The 24,507-nt window shown below is 44.2% G+C and overlaps 1 long non-coding RNA gene across 10 annotated transcripts; it reads left to right on the top strand.

Moving 5' to 3' along the window:
* Positions 1–6,319: 6,319 nt before the first annotated feature.
* On the top strand, positions 6,320–16,812 carry LOC106848680 (uncharacterized). Of its 10 annotated transcripts, none has more exons than XR_011493731.1 (6): positions 6,325–6,937; positions 7,576–10,417; positions 10,815–10,926; positions 11,239–11,394; positions 12,001–12,108; positions 12,924–16,812. It is a non-coding gene; the product is annotated as an uncharacterized lncRNA (long non-coding RNA). The 10 variants fall into 10 exon arrangements; XR_011493735.1 differs by having other exon boundaries at positions 6,326–6,937; positions 13,328–16,812; XR_011493736.1 differs by having other exon boundaries at positions 6,328–6,937; positions 11,239–12,108; positions 12,924–13,042; positions 13,328–16,812.
* Positions 16,813–24,507: the final 7,695 nt, after the last annotated feature.

Raw genomic sequence — 24,507 nt, 5'->3', positions numbered from 1 at the left:
TGGGGGAAAGGAAAGATTGCTTTAGCATTTACCTTCATTCTACTGGAAACAATAAGGTAAATGAAAGAAGTTTAGAAAACAGGAAAGGTAGCTAACAGGCATGTGTATTACATTTCACAGTGGGAATGAAGGTTCTCAAATGGTTTCATTCAGTCCAACCTAAGTACAAGTGGTGGGGAGCATGGGTGACTGGCAGTCACTCATGTAATAGCAAGGAGGAGGATTTCTCCACATAGAGTATGTTGGAGAGAGAGCTGAGCAAAGTCTTAGGGACACAAACATGAGTCATTTGAGCTGGCTGGTCCGAGAGTGATGTGCTAACTGCTGCCTGAGAACAGACCTCACCAGTATGGCCTACATGTAGGCAATGTATGGACTCACTCAGTCGTGTAGGCTGGGTAGTTGGTGAACATGGACTCTAATCCTTTCTGCAGGGTCCCTTTAGGTTCAGCCTCTTCATTTATAGGCCCCCCATAATCTCTCTGAGTATTTCCTCTTTCTATTCCCTATCTCTTTGGTCTAGGGAATCCCTTTCAAGTGAGGAATGGAGAAACTGTGCTTTAATTTATGGTGTTTTCTCCCAGATAGTTTGTTCTTGCCTAAAGTCTTTTTTTTCTTACTTTTGATGGCCTAGGATTTTGGAACTCCAAAGCCAAAGAAATATAAATATATTTTCAAGTCAGATGTAATTTACAGATAGTAAAATTCACAGTTGTACAGGTCTATGAATTTTGACAAATGTATACAGTCATGTAACTAACCATCACAATAAATATTTGCAACACTTCAAAAAGTTCCTTCATGTCCCTTTTATAGCCAACCCCCACCTCCCATCCCCAGTTCCTGATAACCCTGATCTGTTTTCTATTCCTGTAGTTTTGCCTTTTCCAGAATGCTGTACATTAAGCAGCCTTTTGAGTCTGGCTTTTTTCATAATGCTTTAACATAATGCTTTACAGATTCATCCATGTTGATGCGTGGATCAGTAGGTCATTCCTTTTTATTGCTGAATAGTATTCCATCGTATGGCTATACTGCAGTATGTTCACCAAGTGGTAGACATTTTTGTTGTTTCCAGTTTCTGGCTATTATGAAAAAGCAGCTGTAAATATCCGTAGGCAAGTTTTTGTGTATATTGTATATTTATTTTCACTTCTCTTGGGGAAATTCCTAGAAGCGAGATTGCTGTGTCATATGGCAAGTAGATGTTCAAATTTAGGAGAAATTAACAAACTTTTTCCAAAGTGGTTGTGCCACTTTGGATTCCCACCAGCAGTGCATGAGGAGTTCCAGTTGCTTCCCATCCTTGTCAGCACTTGGAACTGTCTATTTATTTTTCATTTTAGTCATTCTGACAGATGTGGACACTCATTTTTTTCTTTCTGATCTACTGCCACATTCCTCCCTTCGGATAAATGTACAGAAAATCCCATCTGACAAAACAAGGTGAGGAGCCAAGAGGAAACTTAAGAGTGACTTTACATAATAAGCAAAAATATATTTTGCTTCATAAAAAACATAAAGAAGGAAAAAATGAAGAAATGAGAAAGCAGGTGTTGTGAAGAGGGACACAGGGATGGGATCTCATAGTCTTTCCAATAAGGTTTCTGTTTGTCATTCATCTAGGTAGGAAACATAGCCTTTGACCAAATTTTCTGATTAATCCATTTGGAAAAATCCACTTCTCCTCTCCACATAGATTATAAAACCAATGCCTTTGTGTTAACTCCTATTTTCCAACCTAGTCTCCTTTAAACCAGAAATGCCAGCTCTTGCAGAAAGATGGCTGGGGTGATAGCATTGCTAAAATAGTCACATGTAAAACAATTATGAAGGGGGCTGGCCCCGTGGCTGAGCGGTTAAGTTCGCGCGCTCCGCTGCAGGCGGCCCAGTGTTTCGTTGGTTCGAACCCTGGGCGCGGACATGACACTGCTCATCAAACCACGCTGAGGCAGCGTCCCACATGCCACAACTAGAAGGACCCACAACAAAGAATATACAACTATGTACCGGGGGGCTTTGGGGAGAAAAAGGAAAAACTAAAATCTTAAAAAAAAAAAACAATTATGAAGGATTGCACATTCAAAGGAAGACCTGACCCTTGACCCCAAATTATGCTATTTCTTAGTTATTTAGAAAGTGATTTGACGTGAGTCTTTGAATCCTTTTGAAGAATCATCTTGTTCTTTTCCTTGTCACTCCTCACTCACTTCACTGGCACACACATTTGCAGGATAATCTTGCAATTTATAATCTTGGCCATTTAGTTCAAGGCTCCAGTGAGACTCTTGCGACCTCTAAAAGACAGTGCTTGAATCAAGATCTAGAAAACTCACCTGAGAAAGAGACCACACTCCCTCATTGTGCATGAGAATCAAAAGGAAGGCATTTCTTTCAGCTGTGTGTGGGACACACACTGGGGGCTGTTTGCCCAGGGTTGCTTCTTGTAAACCTCTGTGCAGCCAACAGGAGGAACAAAACACCCTGCAGCCTACCCTGAGAGGCTGTACATTCCACTTCCTTCCCTGGAAGGAGAAATTGCTGTCTGTAATCTACACTGCCTACACCAATCACCTCTGTTTTACCAAACTCCAGGGAGAGCAAGGGGCCAGAGGGGTCGCAACTTTGAAGAAATCAGGTAATCTGCTGACTGGTTGGCGATGCTTACTTTTGGTTTCTAGGCAATAAATCATGACTTACAAGCCAAAGGCTACTTCTGGTTTCAGCCACTCTCTGGATCCATATTCCTCAAGGCCCTGCATCCAGGTGACCCAATAATACGGCATGTACAAAGCCTGCTGAAACTGAGTGTCCATGTTTGAGAACCAGACTCCAGACATTTGGTTCAAAAAGTGGTGCTGACACAATCGGGTCAAGTGGAGCTGTCAGGAAAGTAGCTACTAATAATAGTTGCTATGTGTTGAGCACTAGCTCTGAGCCAGCCACCGAATGCTCCACACGTTCTTTTCTCACTCGCCTTCACATTAGCCCTCTAAGACAGGTCCTATTACTAACTCAGTTTTATGGTAAAAAAAACCCTGAGGCTTAGTGAGATGGTGACTTCCTAAGGGCCCACAGAGCCGAGTTTTAAGCCCACGTAATGTAACTCTGGAGTTTTCATTCTTAACTACTGTATATTCTACCTCCAACTAGAGCCCTATTGCAGCAAAAATCCCCGGGCAGATAAGTCTGACAATGGGAAAATGTGAGGACAAAATGTTTCCCAGATTTCGAAATCTACTTCAAAAATCAACCATTTCAGCAAGTCATTCATTTATTCATTTAACAAAGTCTTATGAACATGTACAGACGCTGGGGATACAACAGTAGCAAGAAGGTCCCTGCCCTCATGGACCTTCCAATCTTAAAGAGAAAATTACAATAAGAAAATGATATATTTCCTCAGAGGTATGAAGGAGCAATGCCAGAGAGGAGGAAGAGGTGCCTACGTCTGATTGTGGGAGCTGCATAGAGGAGGCATCCTAGGGGCTGAGTCTCAAAGAACAAAGAGAAGTCACCAGTGGACAAGGGTGTGTGTGTGTGTGTGTGTTTGTATACATGCATGTGCATATGGGAGGATGTGAGGTTGCACAGAAGAGAAAAGGAAGACGCATTCTGGGTAGAGGGGATAGCCCGGCACCAATATGCAAACCTCGGAGCGCACACGTTTGGTGATGTCTGGAACACAGGGTTCAGGAGAGGAGGAGGACACTGCACAAAGTGCGCGGGGCCAGGCCTTGAAGGGCCTTGTAAGGAATCTGGGTTTTAACTCACAGGCAACAAGAAGCCTTTAAAAGATTTTGGGCAGACGCATGACATGCTCAGATGGACATCAAATTCCAACTTGGTCAGTTATGGAAGGAAGGATTAGAGAGAGTCTAAATGGGGGCAGGGAGAACTTTTAGACGGATGTGGCAATGTTACAGATGAGAAAAGATGACATGCCTAACCCAGGGCAGTGACCATGGGGGTAGAGAGGAAGAGACAACTGAGAGTCTGATTAAGAAGGCAGAATCCACGGGCTCTGAGGATTGTTTCACCATGAGTTAGCATAGTGGTTAACTGCAGAGGCTGTGGTTCCAGACTCACTGGTTCCATACACTTCCTGGTAGTGTGACTTGGCCAAATTACTAATGCCATCTGCTTCAGTCTCCTCAACTATAAAATGAGGATAATAATAGTACTTAGAGCATAGGGTTGTCATAAAGATCAAATGAGATCCATGTGCCTAGAACAGTGTCTGCCATATTAAGTTCTCAACAAATTTTCTAGTTATGTCATTTTAGTGAGAGACAGGGAAGGATCTGGGCTGTGTCCCAGGTTTCTGACCTGAGTCATTATGTCAACATGAACTAGGTGCAGGGTACTTTCCTTGAAAAGCCTGCAGTCTAACAGAGCACCTGCTAGAAACACTGTGAAACTGATCCTGATTAACCATCACTAAAATCTGATGTACTTATTTAGCCATGGAAGTAATATCTGACTCTGGAGTAGCTCCAGGTTCTGGGCTGCCTGACTCACAGTAATATTTTCTGCCTTTGTTCTGATCAAGGTTCTCAGAAGATATTTTTCAAACGATCAAAAATGTTTCATGTGATCCTAATACTCTTCAAGTAATCCTAGATCATTGAAAAAAGTACTAGGAAATGCTCCCTGAAAAGATAATTTCTTCAGATTCCTAAGTTTTTTGTTTTGCTTTGTTTTTTAACTTTAAGAAGTCTTTCTAGAACTTTCTATATGTCTTTTCCCCAAGTGAATTCTATCCCCTCTGAATGCCTGGGAATAATCCTAGTGGGAATTTATGGTTGGCTCTTCTATTTTTTTCCTTTCAGGAGTAGATCCTTCCAGTTTGAATCTCTGCCACTTTCAGAGAGACACTTTGGTACAAATAATTTTGAGCATGTGATGTTGCCTTCTACTCATCCAGCCAGCCCGCCATCCACCCACCCATCTACTCATACAGACTATTTGACTATGTGGTATAGTGGTGAAGAGCATAGAATTTGGAGCTAGACACACCACTATTAAGATTTAGCACTTAATAGCTGTGAGACCTTGAGGCTGTCATGTAACCTTTCTGAACCCAAATACTTGTTTGTAAAATAAGGATTCAAAAAAGTATCTCCTCACATTTCTCTTGTGAGGATTAAATGAGAAGGAATATAAAGTATGAAGCTGGGCATGTATTAAACACTTCATTATTGGTAGTTGCTTTTATTATTCTGCAAGCCAGGCTTTGTGCTAGACACTGAGCATTATGTAATCAACAAGAGAGTCAGGGGCTCTGCCTTCATGGAATTTACGATCTAGAGGAGAAGAAAGACATGGAATAAATAATTTCTCCCAAACAATCCCATCTCATTAAACAGCACTACTATCCTCCTAGTTTATTATTATTTATTATTAGTTCAAAATCTAGAAGTCATCTTTGATTCCTCTCTATCTCTAGCCCCCGCCCCATATCTAACCCACAGATAAGTCCAGTGAGCTCTACCCCAAAATATATCTCAAATGTGGCCAGTTTTCACCATGATGTTACATCATGTTACAACCTGGTTCAAGCCACCAGCTCCCTTTGTCTGGACTCCAGCAACAACCTCCTTAACTGGTCTCCTGACTTTCATTCATGCCCCTTATAGTACATTTCCAAGAATAGGTACGGGGATCTTCTCAAAGCATAAATCACACCCTGCTGGTCCTTTGCTTAAAACCCTGCAATTAGAATAAAATTCAACCTTAAGGCCCTACATACTCTGGCACCTGCAGCCTCACTATCCCCAGCCATATGGACGTTCTTTCTGTGTCTTGAACGCATCAAGCTTGTTTCTGCTCAGGGACTTTGCGCCGAGGTCTCCTCTGCTTAGGATGCTCTTCCTCCATTCCTCCCATCCCTGACTCCTTCTCACCCATCAGGTTTCTGTCAGATGTCTTCTCCTCAGAGAGGACTTCTCTGGCCACCCGACCTCATTGTGCCAGCCCTCATCATTCTATCCTGTTACCTTGTTTTATTTTCTTCATATCACTGCTCTCTCTCTCTCTTTCTTTTTTAATCTCTACATATAGCCAGGCTCCATGAGGGGCAGGACTTTGTCTTCTTGCTTTCATATCCATATGCCTTGAATATTACTTGGCACTTAGTAGGTGCTCTGTAAATATTTTTTGAATTAATGATTGAATGACTGAAATAATTCCAATAAAGTGTGTGTGATCACGGAGCAGTACTGCTGGGGCAGTGTGGTGACGGCTGCTCAACTATGTATTAGAAAAGATTTCCATCTGTCTGAAATTTAAATTCAGTCCTGCCTGATAGCAAGAACTTGGACTGGAATTTTCTCAGGATTCCTTCCAATGCAAGATTCTGGGATCTATGCCCTTTACTGTGTCCTGAAGTGTCCTCTTTTCACCTGGTTCTTAGCAATACTCAGATTAAAGAGCTACTGTGGCCAAATGGTTGGTGAAATGGAGAACTGGCCCCCACTGTTAACAGAGCAATCAATTACCTTCCTAAAAGAGACACTGCCAAAATTCTACTCAGATTATTTCACAGCTGAAGTAATAACAAAGACTCCCATTTGTAGTGCACCTTCCACATTCCATTCATCTTGCATACCTCTTGGCTGATTCTTACACCAACTCTGAAAAGTAGGTATTATCCTCCCCCTCATCTTGCATATAAGGAACCTGAGGTCCAGAGGAGATTCCACGTGCCCAAGGTCACAAAACTGATAAAGAGGTGAGCTAGGATTCAAACCCAGGTCTATCTGGCTCTGATGTCTGGGCTGGTTCCACAACAGTCCAGAGAGCCAACTCCTCAACACAGGGGTAGATGGCATTGATATCAACCTATCTAATGCTAATTTAGGAAAACAATCCTGAAAGAAAGAGTTCTACAGTGAAAAGAAGACTCTGTGATTAGTCTGCTGGCCCAGCGGGAATGGTGAGTTTCATCTACTGCTAGTCAGAGCTATTTGGCTTCTGGAGATTCAAGAGCAGGACTGTGGGGACCTTGACAAAAACTATTTTCAAAGACAATGAGCTCATGAAGGGCTTCTCTGGGTTGTGCCAGGGAGGGCAATGTCCTCACAGTGACGAGAACATTCTGGAGGACAGGAACGAGAAAGAGCCTTTAGGGAAACAAGTGTGCCAGAAAGTCCCTGGACAGAGGACAGATGGATTCAGGGTAGGGTGGTGGAGAAAGGGAAGAGAAGTAATGTGTCCACAGCTGGAGACCAGGAAGAAGAGTTTTGTAGCACCCTGCCTTCTTCCAGAATGTTCTTCACTGCCTACCTGGCTGAAGTACCCTTTTATTCTTCTCAGAGCCTTTCATTAAGAGAGAAAAGAACTTAGTCAAGCAGTTGGAGGAGACCTTCATGGGCAGCTGCTACGGAAATCTCACTGAGTCCCTAAATGTCACCTCCTCAGAGAGGCCTTTCTTGACCGTCTCATGTAAAACAGACCCCACCACACACCATTATTTTCTATTACTGTACCTGAGAATTCTCTCAATAGTATTTCTCACAACTTGTAATTACATATTTATTAATTTTCATATTCATTGTCTGGTTCTCCCCCTAGGGCAGAGACCATCTTTGTTTTATTCACCAATGGGTATTCAGAACCTGGAACAGTGCTGGTGTGAGGTAAATGTTTAGAAACTATTTGTTGGGTGACCAAAGGAATGAATGGTGTCCAAGTGGCTAATCCTTAAATTGGGCACTTTGTGGTGTGTAAATAAATTACTGTGTACTCATCCTCCTCAATATTTGCATATAGATGAAATCAGGTTAGAGTTAATACTAAGGATAGGTCCAAAGGGGAAATAAGGACCACTCCCCAGGAAGCATCAGGGGGAAGTCTTGCTCCTTTGTCTGCTGAGGGGGAGGGAATTCTGGGCTGCTTTTATGGAAATGAGCCTGAGTCAATTTAGCCCCAGCTCTCTCCTCCCCAACACTAGCCCCTAGTCAGTGCTCAGTTGGGGGCAGAACATGGTGAGGCAGGTCATGCTGGGGCTTGCCCCACTTTGTGCTGCCAGGAGCTCTGGCTGGCTCCCATCAGACATATGCCGGTTGTTGGCAAGCAAGAAGGAAGCAAGCTGTAGCAAGTACAAAGTCTGCCACCCCTAGACTTGAAGTAGTCGGCTGAGGGAAGCGAGCTGGTTCTGGGTTAGAGACCATTATTTGCCATCTAACAAGCAGGTGTTTTGGGGCAGATTATTTCTCAGCAGGTTGAAAAACAGGGCATGCATGATATTTTGTTTCTTCTTTGTCCTTGCTGATAGCAGGGTTCACCCTGAGGTCTGGTCGACCTGGTTCTTTTAAGGGGGACCTTGAAATGTAGATTAGCACATAGTGTGGAACAGATGGATGCCCTTCTCTACCCTCGCCTACCCATTCTTCTTGATGCCATCCTTTGTTTATGAACTGTGAGACCTCTGATAAATGTCATTAGGGAAGATAAATGGATCTAGGAGACCTCTCACGATGGTCTTAGCAAGAGGCATTGCTGTTCAGATTGGGCTTCTAACTGGTATGAATCTAGAGAAGGGAAACCAAGTTCTGCTTGTCTCCATGAGCCTTCTTATCAGAGACATTTATGTCATGGGCCTGCGCATTTAGAGATGCTAGTCACTTTTTTCCATTAGTGTGAGGAGCTTGGGTGGCTTTGGTTTACCCTCACATTTCCCTGCCTCTTATATTCTGGTAAGAAAATTAAGACAGTTTATTGATCATCTACTATATTCCAGGCACTGTACTAGGCATATTTTCCAAATTTATCTCATTTCACCTGTATTAAAACCATTTTGGGATAGATTATTATTCCTTTTATATACATGAGAAGACAGAGGTTCAGAAAAGTAGAATAAATTTACTAAGCCCTCTCAGCTAAGAGGCTGAATTAGAATTTGAACCCAGAGTGTCTGGCTCCTAAACTTGTGTGTTCTTCTCATCCAGGGCCCAAGAACAAGAATGTGGGAACAAAGTATAGTGACCAGACTACACTGCTTATCAGCATGAATTGAACACTAAAGACCGTTTAGCAAGTCTGCTTTTACTTGGGAGAGACGGAGGGGGAGAGAAGGGTGGTGTGAAAAAAATTGTTTTGGTGCGGTTCAATCTACTCTCAGCACCCTGTGCCAGCCAGATAAGCTGAGCCTCTCTCAATAGGCGACCTTGTTATTGTAGCATCAGAGAAAAGGTGACCTGGGTAGAGACTAACCCCAACTTGGACCAGAACTTCCATCCAAGGTAACTGACGACTCTTGTTAGATAAGAGTCACAATTTTCAGCCCTGCCCAGGAATATCTGTGGGAATAAAGGCTCTAATAAAATGGAAGTAAGCCTGCATGCTTGTCTCCTGCCCTGAACTAGGAGCAGCTCAGCAAGACAGAAATCCCAAAGCAGCGACTTGTCTTGGAGGCCAATGACTTAGTCACCCCAACCTCTATCATGCTGCTCCTTCTGCAGAAAACAAGCCCCGGACTCTGCCTTCTGGGATGGAGCGTGAGCCCTACTGGCCTTCTGCAACCCAGCTCAGGAAGTTTGCTGCTTCCTTATTTGAGATGCATTATTAAACTGTAATCATATTGTGAGGGGAGCCAGCCAAAGCAGTGGCTATTAATAGGGAGGTAAGAAAGCTGACTCGGGAGGAAGCTGACTTAGGCTGGAGGGGAGAGCCTGGCCACCTTGGCCTACAATCCTCGGCAAGAAGTCAGCGGGAAAGAGACCTGAGCTCATTTCGTTCCTGGGCCAGAGTGAGCACTATCTGGATTTCTCAATTTTGGAAAGAGAAACCTGAAGCAGTCCTGATCTAAGGGATATAGAGCCATCTTCCCTGGGTCCTTGGGGAGTCTCAGAGCCCTGAGAACAAATAGCTTAGATAGCCATGACTCAGCAGAGCAGCAGCTCGCCCCTCACAATGTCAGCAGTCCATGCGACTTGGAAAAGGACGCTGGGGCTACATTTCTGTGGCCTCCCTCAGCTGAGAAGCCAGAGCTGACCCAGCCCTTAGCAGGCCAGAGCTCCCCATTGGCAGAGACGTCTGAGTAGGGAGATTCTATTTCTGGCTTCTTGATAAGGCTTGGGGGAGTGGGTGTTACAGAAAGGTGGAAGCAGAGAGGTGAAGGCCCACAACGACCAAAAGGCATAGTGCAGAAGGGCCTGATGATGGGGGAGAAATTTTTCAGTAATTTCTGTAAATGCAATGCATTTTTCAGAAAGTTAAGATTTTAGCCATTTGGTACACTTGCCACCATCTGGCAGCTGGAAGCAGGATCAATTCCAAAATCCGGCCCATGGCACGCCACAGGAAAACTAGAACCGCTCCTGGATGCTGGGTTCATAGTATCCCTTACTTTGTACCAGCACTGAACACGTGCTCTCCATGTGCCGCTACATTTAGTCCACACCAACCCCTCCAGGTGAGTATTATCAACTCTCAGAGGGAAAAAGTGAGATTCAAAAAGGTAAAGTGACTTGGTCAGGGCCAGCCTGGTGGTGCAGTGGTTAAGACCACATGCTCTGCTTTGGCGGCCTAGGGTTGGCGGGTCCAGATCCCGGGCATGGACCTGGCACTTCTTGTCAGGCCATGCCGTGGCAGGTGTCCCACAAATAAAATAGAGGAAGATGGGTACGGATGTTAGCTCAGGACTAATCTTCCTCAAAAAAAAAAAAAGTTAAGTGACTTGGTCACATAGCTAGTAGGTGACAAAGACAGGACTGAAACGAGGACTGTGTGGGGCCAGAGGAGTAGCCAGGAGGCAGTGAGCTGCTTTTGAGCTGAGGCACGTCCCCATCTCTTCCACTTTTTCTCCCTAGATCCGAGGTCAGGGGGATCAGGGTCTGCGTGTGTGTTGCCAGGAGGTGCTGAGAAGTTGGGGGAGTGACGTGTAATCTTCTCCCCTTCCCTCAGTGGGGTAGGTATGCCCAGGTGAGTTTTCTCAAAGTGAAAGGTTCGTTTTGGTTCCTGGATCCCTGAAGAAGGAGGTTGAGGTGGAGTTAGGGTGTGGGAGAATTTTTTCCCATCCTTCCTAAAAATATTCATTAAGTGCCTATTGGGCTCAGCTCCGGGTGGCCTGGGCACTTTCAATTTATAGAATAATCTAAAGACAGCATTGATCTGGTATTTTTCTCTGCTGTTTTTCACATATTCTAGAACTATCCTCATGTGTACATGTCTTCAGAGTTAAACAATTGTCACAGTCTACTTACCTACATGGATCTATGAAATACCTTTTCACAGAAAACAAAGAAGTGACTTTCCTTCCACTGATTGCCATATGGGCCACTTCCTGAACCTGAAAGAGATGCCGTACCCCGAACACCAGGTCCTCAGCTCTAGCAAATACAGGAGGGACAAGTTTCAGCCTCCGGCTGTCAGGGAGCAGCAAATACAGAGGTGGGACCAGACCAGGCTCATGGGAGTTTGTTCATCATTTCATAGCCATATTATGACCCAGTCTGAGAGGGCTGGAGAGTAATTTCCAAGCCCTTAGGAAGTAGATAGTCTAAGCCATTGTTTTTGGGTTTTACGTGCTCTTGTGGTCAATTCCTTTTTCTTCCTTTTTTTGAAAGGCAAACAAATAGCCTAACAGCAATAACAGTCAACAGGATGGTGGCACATCCGGGTTCAGACTCCAGCCTCCTCTTGCTGTAGTCAAAGTTAATTAATTCCCACTAAGCTTTGAACTAGGTTCCCTGCAGGTCTGTGCTGGGCCCTGCCCTGGCTGTCAGGGGAGGGCATGGCTGGTTTGGCTCTGGGTGTGCTGTCCTGCGCAGGGGGATGGAGAAGGGGGTATGTTTCACCTTTGCATGGGATTGCCTCTCCTCTTCTCCTCCCGGGAGGTGACCATTTTCAGATCTGTGGGTGGGGAGGAAAATCTTCTCTTCCAAAAATAATCTCTTTCTGCAGTGGGGTTTGAAGCTGGACCAAGCTGCTAGCGCTATTTTTACCCAGCTTGCAGTTCAGGGTGTAAATAGCAACTCTGGCTGTTTTTTCCCACAGCTGACAACAGAGTCGACCTCTTTGAGGCAGAAGCATTCTGGCGTTTTGCACAGAGGAAACAGAACCAAAGTTGCCCTCGGGCCAAGGGGCTGACTCCTTGACCACTGGGTCAGTATACAAACAGGGGTGGCATCTCCATGGTTGTGTTATCTCAGTCTCTGCGGTAAACACCAGGCCCCATGATGGCTGCTTTGCTGAGGCTGATTCAAAGAAGCACAGTGTGGAATCACGAGGAGAAGGCAGGCCCATAAATCTCTGCCTGAGCACACTGAGGGTTTCAGGAGCTTGAGCAGCTCTGGACTCCAGCTGGCTGTCCCCCTTGCCCTCCCTCGTGCATTAGCAAGCACTTCTTCCAAGGTTGCCACCCTTGGAGGGTTTCTTGCCCCAACCTCACCAGATCAGGAGCTGAGGAATGAGAGAAAAAACAACCATTTGAGGCTGCCCAGATGACAGAATGTCCCTAAAAACATGTACCTCCTTGCACTCAAGTGATTGGAGCCCCCACAGTCTGCGGTATTAGAAAGTGTCATTTCGAGGGCGTGGTGAGAGGACTGGCTCCCTCCAGGCCACTCATGAGCGGAAGCTGTGAGAAACTAACCAAATCCTGGAGTTATGTCTCCAATTGGCCTGGGTGAGGTGGGAAGTTCAGCCTCAGAGAGGGCCCCTCGTTGATACAGTTGATGAGCAAGATGAATCAGCAAAGACTGAGACGTGCCCATCACACTTGGCAATTCCCTATTGCTTCTCCTCTGGGGAGCAAACAGACTTTAGTGGCTTTTCTCTGAGGCCAAGTTTCTTACCCAAATCTTTCCCTGGGGTCTTTGGTCTGAAATTAGAAAGGAGTTAGGAGTCAGCAGGAAAATCACTCTTCATTATGAATTACACAGCAACTCTTCATGGAACTGCCCGTCTCCTTCCTCTAGGTACACATCGATCATCATCAATCAATCCGAGAATTTCTCAAATATCCACCACAGACTCAGAAATGGGCATTTAGGCACATGGTTCAAGTTTCAGTTTCTTCCAGCAGATGACATGTGGGGTAAGAAAAGGACTGGAGGACAGATAAGTAGCTGAGCAATCCCCAGATCTGCTTTTTTGAGACTGGTTTCAGTGCAGCTCCTTGGAATTGATTCTGGGCAGCTGTTAATTGCAAAACTCACTGCCAATTATCGATAGCTAAAGTGGCATTGGAGAGCTGCTGATGGTAAAAATAGGGGCAGGTAATAATGAGAAAATAGCTTTGCATTTAGAACAGAGGATGGGAACATATTGTCTCCAACTGCTGTGTCGTGGGTTTCCATTGTTAACTTGAGTTCTCTCCCAGGACCAGCCAGCAAAGCCTACTTAGTGACCTCCAGCAAAAAGTCCACCAGTGAGCTGCGCAGGATGAGATCAAAGCTTTGTCTCGGCAGCCAGACCAGAGGAGATCCTGGTTCTCACTATGCTCAGAGTCACATTAAACAAACAATACCACAGTTTTCACTAAAACCCGTTGAATTTTAAATGTACTGTTGACTAAATTAGGGAGTTATCGTTCAGTTGATCTGGTAATCCATTTGTCCACCAAACTTCAGATTTACAAACAATGGTTTTCTGGGAAAGCCTCTTGAAGCCTGGATGGTAAATGTTTACCTTAAAAAAGCAAAAACTGAAGAAGGCAAAAGTGGCCTGGTGAGTAAAACCAAAAGCCTGCAGCAGACGGTCACGTTGCTGGACTGACTGTTTGTTTTGAAAAATGTTCCCATTCCGAGCCTTGACATTGGGGAAATTAGGAACATGGTAACCGACTTCCTGTCTAGTATTTCCCTGGATTTCCTGGAATCCAATTTGAAGTGTCGTTTTCCCCTGAACCACCAAGGAGTTAAACTTTGGCTCTGTTCTCCCAGTGACTAATAGGCACCGTGTGGCTCTGAGATCAGCGAGAAAGAAACTGACAGTCGGCGTGGGAAGTGTGCGAGATTTCAGTGCTCTTGAAATGCCTTTGATGGGCATGGTGAGCGAGCACAAGGATTATTGCCACCTAGAGCCCCTGATTGTGTAATTTGATCTTGAATTCTTGTTTCTCTCTTTGAATTTTGCTTGATTTTAAAGGAGGATCTCGGACTCCTTTGGGGGCTTGATATGACTGCAGTGTGTGAGTTATTCCACGGAGAATGATATTTTAGGCAACAAACTAATTCCACCACTTTGAAAAACAACCCACTTTGGTTGAAAACAAAGCAGAATCAAGTGACCTGACCAAATGGCACTTGACGTGTGTTAGGAAGACTTGTCTTCCCGCTCTTGCTGTTTTCTTTCTTGTGAGAGGAGCCCAATTAGCATAACACTCCTGGCTTCTCACCACCCTCCCCCACCCCCATTCTTCCCTGGGAAGGAGGAGTGGTTTAAGATGACTGATGAGTTTGGAAGGAGAAACTATGCCTCATACCATCTTCTCTTCCTTTCTTCTTGGGAGTCAACACTCCTCCCGCAGGGTGGAAAGGAGAGGCCCATTCTGGCCCAGCTGCCTATTGCTGAGTGTCCACGTATGATTTTGAGCCCAAGTGTCAGGAAGCTCATTGGCCTGAGAATGTAAGCCACATTCTCTAATATCAGCCTTATTAGTAATAAAGGTTATTTTCGGTCCTCATCTAGCTTACTGCTATCTTACTTCTGATTCACTTCAAAACTCGCAGAAAAGGGGAGGCGACTGCTATTTTGAGGCCTCCTCGAAGACCCCAACATATTTACCAGGCGGCTTCCTGGTGGTTAGAAAAAGCCTTGTGTTGGGATGAAACCCTGGCTTCTAGATCCACATCACTACTTTCTTATAGGACAACAGGTTCTTTAGTTGTCAAATGAGTAAAGGGGAGTTTACAGAAGGTGTTCCTTCCAGCTGAAATGTATCCATTCAAAACTTATTTATTGAATGCCTACTATGTGCCAGGGAGTACAACGGTGATCAAGAGAGACAGTCTCTGCTGCCACACAGTTTATAATCTAACTAGGGTGCATCAATTAGAAAGTTTAATGTTCCAAGTGAAATGAAACCATCTCAAACAGGCTGAAGCAATAAGGAAAATTTATTGGCTCACTGGGGATCCAGGCACGATTTGATCCAGGACTCAAACAACAGGGATCCATTTCTTGGCTCTGCTTCCTCTGGGTGGGATTCATTCTTTTGTCACCATATGATGCAACCCCTCCTCTCTCCTGGCAGCTCCACACTTTCCACTATGACTGCAGGAGAAATGAGATGTACCATTTACCAGGCTGAGAAGAGTCCAAGTGCCAACATTCCCTACAGACTCCTGAGGTCCACTCTGATTAGACCATTTCAGGGCACAGGCCTCCCCTAAAGCGATGACCGAGCTCAGAGTGATAGATACACTGATGGGCTCAAACCCAGTGGGGTCCATCCCTGGATGGAGGAAAGTTGGGCCCTCCCTATATGGCTCAGAAATTTAGAAATCTATTAGGAAGAGAGAGGGGGCAGCAACCAGTAACTGTCCACGATAGAAAGACAATAAATAAAATGAGAATTTTGCTTTGAGGGAACAATTCAGCCTGTAGAAAATGCAGGAATCCCTTTTTCCCTGGTGAGTCTAGCACAGGCCTGGGAATCCAGAGAATTGGCTTCCAAATCCTGTGCAGGGCCCCTATACACAACAGGCCCTCAGGAAAGTTCTGGAGGTTGACAGACTTTGCTCCTTGATCTCACCTCTCTGGAACTGCCCTTGGGTTGGATTCTCCTGCTCTGTGATCCCTTTTCTTTTTTTGGAAAGGAGGATAACATGTACCTGAGAGGGACACTAAAAGGATAACTGAGGTGACATCCACAAAGCATCTGTCACTAAATAAACCCAAGCTATCTATTGACCTGTGCTTGTGATTCTTTCAGATTTAAGGACATTTAGCCAGTGGTTTAGGGGCTAAACATTAACCACATTGGGGCAGATCAGCACCACAGGAGCTATGAGCCGTGAAGATACACAGGCCTTCGGTGTTCTAAGTTCAAAAGATCTGTGTGAAACAAGGTATAACCCAAATTAGTTGAAAATGGACAGCAATACAGTCAAACATGCCAGATAAGGAGAGTGCTCCAGCTAAGTACCACAGCTAGTTCTCAAAAGGTATGAGTATTTGCCAAGCAACCCAGAAGTACCAGCGGGGCCTGAGCAATCCTTTGCTTCTTCATTCAACAAACATTTATTGGGTACCCCCTATACAAGAAGCTACTGTAGGAACACAATCAATGATGAGACTGACACAAATCCTTTTCAGAAAAAAGAAGGAATCTCCATTTATCAATAGGTAAATTATTATAAGAAACCAGATTACTATATGCAAAGCTAAAATGAACTCAAGATCTACTATGATACCAGAGACAGAAGGTAAAACTAGTTTCATTTTGTGGAGGAAGTTGGAGAAGGAGTGGGCCATGCCTACCGAATGAATCTTGCATTAAGGCATAGACAAATGTATAGGGTTAAGTTGAGAGATTGCGATCAATTACACAGTCTTTTTTGGTCTCCCAAATAAATGTGACTCAGTCCTCTGAACACCCTCCAGCAGCAGTTATTTGCACCTTTCTTACTGTTCCTATTCTGACTCATATCACAGTCAATTATTTATTCATTCAATTATTCGGTCAATCACTCATTGAACATTTAGGGCAAGCTTGATATGCACCAAGAACTACGTCAAAGGCCAGGATACAAAACACAGTGAAACATGGTCCCTATGTTCTAGGACTTCAGTCTAGGTGGGGAAAGAGACATATAAAAAGTAATTATACTATAATATGGGAGGTACTATCGTAGAAGCATGTACTAGGTGCTTGGAGGCGAAGGTTTCACAAAAGAGGTGACATCTGAGTGGATCTTGAAGAGAACAGGAGTTTTCTAGGCTGAAATTCCAGAGTATCTGACAAGTCCCCAAAAGAGGAGTCAGCACAGTATGCTGAGGAAATGGTAAGGAGTTTGGTATGTGGTATGTAGGGAGAGTGTCAGAAGAGGAGGTTGAAAAGGTAAGTGGGATAAAAGGTAAGTCACACAGAGCTTCGTACATAGGTCTTGCTATAGACTTTGGACTTTGGACTTTATTTTATAAACAAAGGGGATTTGTTGAAGGACTTTAAGTAAAGGAGGGACAGTATTAAGTTTGGGCTTTAGAAAGATATTCTGGTAGCAGTCTGAAGGAAGAATTATTGTGGGGAGGGATTGGAGGCAAAGAAATTAACAAGAAGGTTATTTCAATATTCTAGGTGAGAAGTCATAAGGTCTTAATAGTTGAAAAAGGGAACAGAATATGTTTAAGGAAGAATTGAGAGATGGAATCAAAAGACGATGATTGATGGGAGAAGAAGTTAAAAATGACTTAGAAATCACTAGCCTGCACAGCTGAGGAAATGAGGGTTTCATTAACTGCAGAAGGTAATAGAAGAGCAGGTTTGGGAGGAAAGATAATGACGTTGCGTTTAAGATGCTTGCATGACATTTAGGTAGGCAGGCAGGCCCCATTGGCTGTTAGGAACATCTTTCTAGAGTTGATGAGAGAGATGGAGGGTAGAGATTGACCAGGGGATAGGTAGGTGCTGAGGCCATGGAATTCAACGGGACTAGCATTAAAGGGCAAAGCTTTTGACAGCAGGAGTTTGATAATCCCCAGAGCCCCTGGCACAATACTTTGCATAAAGCAGACAGTATCCATGTAAACACCTACAGACACACATATAGATACACCAATTTGGAGATTACTAATAAGAGCTAGATGCCCCGAGATCTCAAATTTGGAGCCATTGCAATTTTAAAGACTTATTTTAGGGTCAAATTGGCAATAAGAAGAGTACAACTAATATACTAATATTCAGCGATTCTAGCCTTCTGTTAAATTCTGTAAAAAGTACTGGTTTCACCTTGTGTATTTCTTTGCATTTGGTCTTCCAGAGCAGAAACTATAAAATGAGGAAGCTAGGGAAATACAGTTTATCAGAATAGGGGAGTTCAGTCACATTTGCTGGAACACAGAAATTGGTGTCAATGTGATTGACCCTTAGAGAAATCATTTTGAGGCAACTTCATGGTGTTTGGGGAACTAAGCAATGTCGTCTTCAAATGTTATACAATGCTACTTTTTTTTCGCATTTGCTCATTCTTTCAACAAGCATTGTTTGAGCACTTGGTGTGTTCCAGACATTGTGCTGGGGACAAAAGACATCTTCTCATCCCTCAAAGAGCTCATGGTCCAGTAGGGAACATAGACAAGAGAATATAATGAAAATACACTATGAAGTGCTGTGATAGAAGTAAGCACTGTGTGCAACTGAAGACGGAGAAGGACAACCCAACATGGGGGGAGGGAATGAGGGCAGCAACATGGTTAGAGAGGTCTTTCCGGAAGAGACAATGCCTGAGCCAGGTGATACAAGGAGCGGATGAGCTTTCAGATCAAGGGAGAACTGTAAAAGCAAGGAAGAACAGAGTTTGTCATGGCTAAACATGGAGCGGAATGGCAAGAGATGAGCTGGGGAAGATAGACAGGGATCTCATCAGCCTCCTTTAAGCCCTTCTATGGAGTCTGAACTTTTAGCCTGAAAGCAGTGGAGAGCCATTGAAGGATTCTTATAGAGGACTTCAAAGAAAGCCTTTTGTTTTTTTTTTTTTTCCTCATTTTCTATCCTCCCTCTGTCTCTCTCTGTCACTCTGTCTTTGTTTTGACGGATTGCCTTCCCTCCCTCCTTCCTTCCTGTAAGCATGATTTCGGAAATTGCAGAGGATCTGGCCTATACCTAAAGAACAGGGGATTTATGTATGGTTTGGCCATGCTTGGGCTGGAGAAAAAGAAGGCGTTGAAGATCCCTGAGACGTGGCTTCTGATGGCAGTAAGAAGCAAAGTGAGAGGATCCCAGAAATAATTCACATCACCCAGAGATGCTCCTTCCACTCAAACCTGGGGACACCTGTGTTCAGTTTTAAGGAGGGGACTGTTATCTCTAAGGTGTGGACAGGAATCCTAACTGAAGAGAAGTCTACACTCTTGCTACTTAAAATGGAGTCCCTGGACCAGCAAAATCAGCATTACCTGGAAGCTGGTTAGACAAACAGGATTTCAGGCCCCATCCTCAACCTACTGAATCAGAATCTGCATTTTTTTTTTTTTTGAGGCAGATTAGCCCTGAGCTAACATCTGCTGCCAATCCTCCTCTTTTTGCTGAGGAAGACTGGCCTTGAGCTCACATCCGTGCCCATCGTCCTCTACTTTATATATGGGACGCCTGCCACAGCATGGCTTGCCAAGCAGTGCCATGTCCACACCCAGGATTCGAACTGGCAAATCTCGGGCCGCTGAAGCAGAACATGCAAACTTAACTGCTGCGCTACCAGGCCAGCCCTAAAATCTGCATTTTTAACAAGATGCCTGAGTGATTCCCATGCATATCCAAATTTAAAAAGCCCTGATCTACAAGATAGGAAAACTACTTAGCTGGTAAATCTTATGTCACATGTTGCAATTTATGTTTTTTTTTTAAGATTTTATTTTTTCCTTTTTCTCCCAAAGCCCCCCCGTACATAGTTGTGTATTTTTTTTTTCATTGTGGGTCCTTCTAGCTGTGGCATGTGGGATGCTGCCTCAGCATGGCCAGACAAGCGGTGACGTGTCCGTGCCTAGGATTCGAACTGGCAAAACCCTGGGCTGCCGAAGCAGAGCACATGAGCTCAACCACTCGGCCATGAGGCCGGCTCCGAAATCTATGTTGTTTTGCATGGCTGATTGATATGTAATTAGTTTGTCGCCCATATGATTATGAATTTATGTCCAAAAGTAAACTCAACTAGGGGTTAAACCATTTGTACTCTACTGAACATTTCCAAGAAACCTCTTTGGAGCCAATGATTTTGAGATCCTTTTAAATAAAGAGCTTGCTCTCTGGCTGATGGATGAAAGATTCTTTTTTTTTTTTCCCTATTGTAGCAAAATATGCATAACATAAATTTACCATTTTCACCGTTTTTAAGTGTACAGTTCAGTACATTCACACTGTTGTGCAACCATCACCAACATCCATCTTCAGAACTTTTTCATCTTCTCAAACTGAAACTCTATATCCACAGTAAACAGTAACTCGCATTGCCCTCTCCTCCCAGCCCCTGGCAGCCACCACTCTACTTTCTGTCTCTAGGAGCTTGACTACTCTGGGTACTTCATATAAGTGAAATCATACGTTATTTGTCCTTTTTGTGCCTGGCTTATTTCACTTAGCACAGAGTCTTCGACGTTCATCCATGTTGTAGCATGTATCAGAATTTCCTTCCTTTTTAAGGCCAAATAATATTCCTTTGTATGTATCTACCACATTTTGTTTACCATTCATCCATCAATGGACACTTGGGTCGCTTCTATGTTTTAGGACTGTGAATAATGCAGCTGTGAACGTGGTGTGGGAAGATTCATTCTTGTAACCAGCATTCATGCCAGGCATATAGCTTCCCTCTCCCAGTTTATCCACAGTATTTCCTAGAGACATGTCACAATAAACATTATAAAATTCACAGTTAATGGATGTTCTCAATGAATGTTCTTTAATATGTCAAGTCTCTGGTTGACTCTTCATTAAGAAGAGGGAATTTGCTGTTGTTGGGAGCAAAATGTCTGTTCCATTTAGCATCTCTGTTTGGAAGCGATGGTCTCCTGAATATAAACTCAGAGCCAGAGCAAGACATTAATTTGTGAAGCTCAAGTATTGATTTGGTGATGCCATTCTCTTCCTCTGATGCTATTCCTATCAACCTAAATTATCTCTGTGAACATAGGAACCATTTTTTCCTGGTGCACCAGGCAGCTGGTGACAAGCTGTTTGCTGATAGGCTCTGACAGAGATGAACAGTCAGCTGCTCCTGGGCAATCGAGGCGCTCCCTGCCAGTGTTGCTGGGCAAAGGAATTTGCAGCCCTGAAACCAAGGGGAAGACACCCACCTGGACAGACTCAGGGGTCCATCTTGATTTCAGCAATGTTCAACAGGGCTCAGACGAGGGGAAGAATCCCCGAGCTTACGGTGGAACTATTCTAAATTATATAAAGGGTATTATCTCCCCAAAATAATCATATTTCTCTTCTGGAGTCTTCCAGTTTACTTGTGCTGCTTTGGGAAGATGAGAGGACTGGCTCTCCTTTTGTACTTTCCCTCAGGCATCTGGTGGGGGTGCTCCCCATTTCATACCCGCTCTTTCATCCGGGGACAACTCTTTGGGTTATGGGATATGTGTGTGAGAGGAGAGAGTTATAGTCACACCAGCAACTTTGGAAAATAAACACTGCAACTCTGGATTTCATCTCTTGTGCAATCACTTTTGCTTTGCAAACTAAATATAGACATAAAGACAGGGGAACAACTCAAGTTCCCCATTTTCATGTTAATTCCTTGCACTCAAGAATGATTATCTAGAAACTGAAAACACATTTGGGCTAATCATTGTTGAAATCTGATTAAGAGCTTTACGGAGAAGATTTGCACCACATTAGAAAGGGTCTAGCAATTTAGGAGAGCGCACATGTAAGGAATTTCCTTTTAATTGATTATAAAAGAAGAGCTAGAAATCACAGCCAACTGCACAAGAAAGGAAAGGGTGAGTACTTGCCTGTTTGCATCCAAAGAAAAAAGTTTACATGTTGGTGAGCACATCTGAAGAATTCTCATGAGAACCAACGACTAAACCAAAATATGTAACATATGATGAAGTTATAGGCATGTGCAACCACAGCAACATATGATGCGCTGGAACGATCCTATGAAAGTCTGGAGACATGCATAAGATAATAAAATATCTGTAGGCCACAGCCTAGAATTTACAACTTGCCTCTTCCCAGGTTTATCCTGATCTGTCCACTTGACATACCCTTCTCCATCCTTTCCCTCTTCAATAATACATGCTTATCAAAATCTTACCACCTGTGGGAAGATTGCCCAGACTGACCTCTCTTAACTGTAATCATCCTTTTTGCATCCTCTCAAAATGTGTGTGTTCTATATGTCCTAGGGCAGCCCACATGGCATTAATGAGCCATTTCTTACTGATCATTTTCATGACATTTTCCCATGTGTGGTTTGGGCTCCTAAAGCAGTCTGTAAGCTCCTTGAGGTGGGGACTATTTTGGGGGAGGGAGTGTAATTTGTTTGTTGTTGGCTTTGGCCTAGAGCAGTGCTTCTCAAACTTTAATGTGCGTGGGAATCAACAGGGGATCTTGCTAAAAGGGAGACGCTGATTCAGCAGGAGTGGTTCGGGCCCGAGATTCTGCATTTCTAACCAGCTCCCAGGTGTTGCTGCTGGATGGAGGACGACAGTTTGAGTAGCAAGGCCCTACAACACCCAGCATGGTGCTTTGACATCAACAAGTAAGACTTCAGATTGGTAGTGGTTCCCGGGAAAATTCCTCTTCTGAGGCCTGACCCCTTCAAGCAAATGCTGCCTCGCAATGAGGCCTTTCTCCTTTGATCACTAGACTGCCCTTTAAACTAACTGAAGCCTGAGAACATGATTCTGTTATAGTGCAATTGTTTGAGTTTGTGTGTAAATTCTAGGAATATGAGCGGCTTTACTAATGTGATTTGAGAGAACTGATGAGTTCCCTGGGTGTACATGGCCATGCTAGGCCACTCTTGATAAGAGACACAATTATACTAGTTGGTCCATAAAAGGGAGCACACGCTGGCCTGCACAGAGTGCTGAGGGCCGTGACCGCCCTTCTGGACTAGGGGCTCTCACTTCACTGCAAGTTGGCTTAGGTAGGTGGAGGCAGAAATAGAGCTTGCTTTTGTTTACCTGTGTCGGGTCAGTCTCTGTTTCCTGTGTTAAGTCCTGCTCTGTCAGAGGCAAAGAACCCCTTCTTAGTTTCACCTTCAAAACTAGAAGAATTAGTCTTTAGCCATACTAAGCTGACTTCAGTAAATGCATTTTTTCCCCCTTAAAGATTGGCCCTGAGCTAACATCAGTTGCCAATCTTCTTTTTTCTTCTTCTTCTTCTCCCCAAAGCCCCCCAGTACATAGTTGTATATTCTAGTTGTAGGTCCTTCTGGTGGTGCCATGTGGGACGCCGCCTCAGCATGGCCTGATGAGCGGTGCTCGGTCTGCGCCCAGGATCTGAACCAGCGAAACCCTGGAACTCCGAATTGGAGTGCAGGAACTTAACCGCTCAGCCACTGGGCTGGCCCCAGTAAATGCTTTTTAACCAGGAGACCAGAAGGATAAGCTGGCGTCGGTAAAATTGCAAAAACATCTGACTGGACTCACGGCGTGGCGCCAACCTGGCATGAGTCAAGTCTCTCAGGACCTCGATTTACTTGTCTGTAAAATCAAGGCGTTGGATTGGAAGATTCTTATCAGCCCTAACAGTCTGGCATTCTAATCAACTTATCTGGGAAAGGCACAGAAGGAGACAAGAATTCCACACCTGGCTACTTACACAGCACAGTGAGACTGGGAGCCTCTTGGCCGGCTCTTATCCTCTCGCTGGTCTCAGCCCAAGTGCTTGCCCTGATATGGTTCTAAGTTATCCCTTGCTAGACAGTTTGGTGCCTCACATCTGCCAGCCCATTGTAGAAAGATTTGACAAGATACGCCCTGTGCTGCCACCTAATGGTTCTTATTCCATCAAGGCGATTCTTCAGCACCGTTAGGATATTGTAGAATCTTTAGGTCCTTTATACGTAATCCATCAGCTATGAGAATCTAACAGGGGAGAAGAAAAACAGGGTACTTTCAGGGGCCACCTCATTAAGGGAATCTGAGACTATGACTATAACAACTATAAGGTATTTTAAAACTTTGTAATTTCCTCCTTATTGTTATTTCCCGTCTGTTTCTCTGTAGTGATTAGCAGTAAAACTCTGAAAACAAAAGGGCCAAGATGTTTGTTTTCAAGGGCAGCAAGGAAGCAGGGAACTGGGGAGACAGCACTCCAGGGTTTGGGGTAAACAACTCCAGGAGATGGAGTGGGTGGAAGGAGCTGAAGAGCTGAAAGGAAAGCAGGCTGAGTCCTCAGGCTCGTTTGAAAAAGGAAAGAGGGGGTGGGAGAATGAAGTCGTTTTCTAGTTGGAATGAAGGTAACCGTCTTAATGGCATTGTTGTTCTTTCCTGTTTTGTCTTCAGGTGTACTAGTTTGTTTTCAAGCCAGGAAAATGAAGCAAATGTATAACTATCAGCTAGTGTTATAGTTGTAGCAAATGATGCTCCTCTAGAGTAAGGATCCTAAATAGAAATGTCAATAGAAGGGCCAGGCAGATAAGGTACCTGGTTGGGGCAGCCAGGGGTAAGACTGTAGGGAGTGGTGGGGACTGTAGTGAGCTGGAGAGCACTTACACCGTATAAGGAGACAACAGCTACTCAGCCCCAGGTGGTTTTGACCCTAACCAAATTGTGTACCCACATTGCCTGATCTTTCAAATTTTCAAGAGAAGCTGGGAATTTGGATTATTTTGTGAAGTCTCCTTGTTTTTCAATGTTGGCAGCTAATGCTGCTTTAAAAAC

The sequence above is a fragment of the Equus asinus genome, chromosome 13, assembly GCF_041296235.1.
Source record: "Equus asinus isolate D_3611 breed Donkey chromosome 13, EquAss-T2T_v2, whole genome shotgun sequence".
In the NCBI taxonomy this organism is placed as follows: domain Eukaryota; kingdom Metazoa; phylum Chordata; class Mammalia; order Perissodactyla; family Equidae; genus Equus; species Equus asinus.
This window is presented reverse-complemented; position numbering and strand designations above follow the sequence as displayed.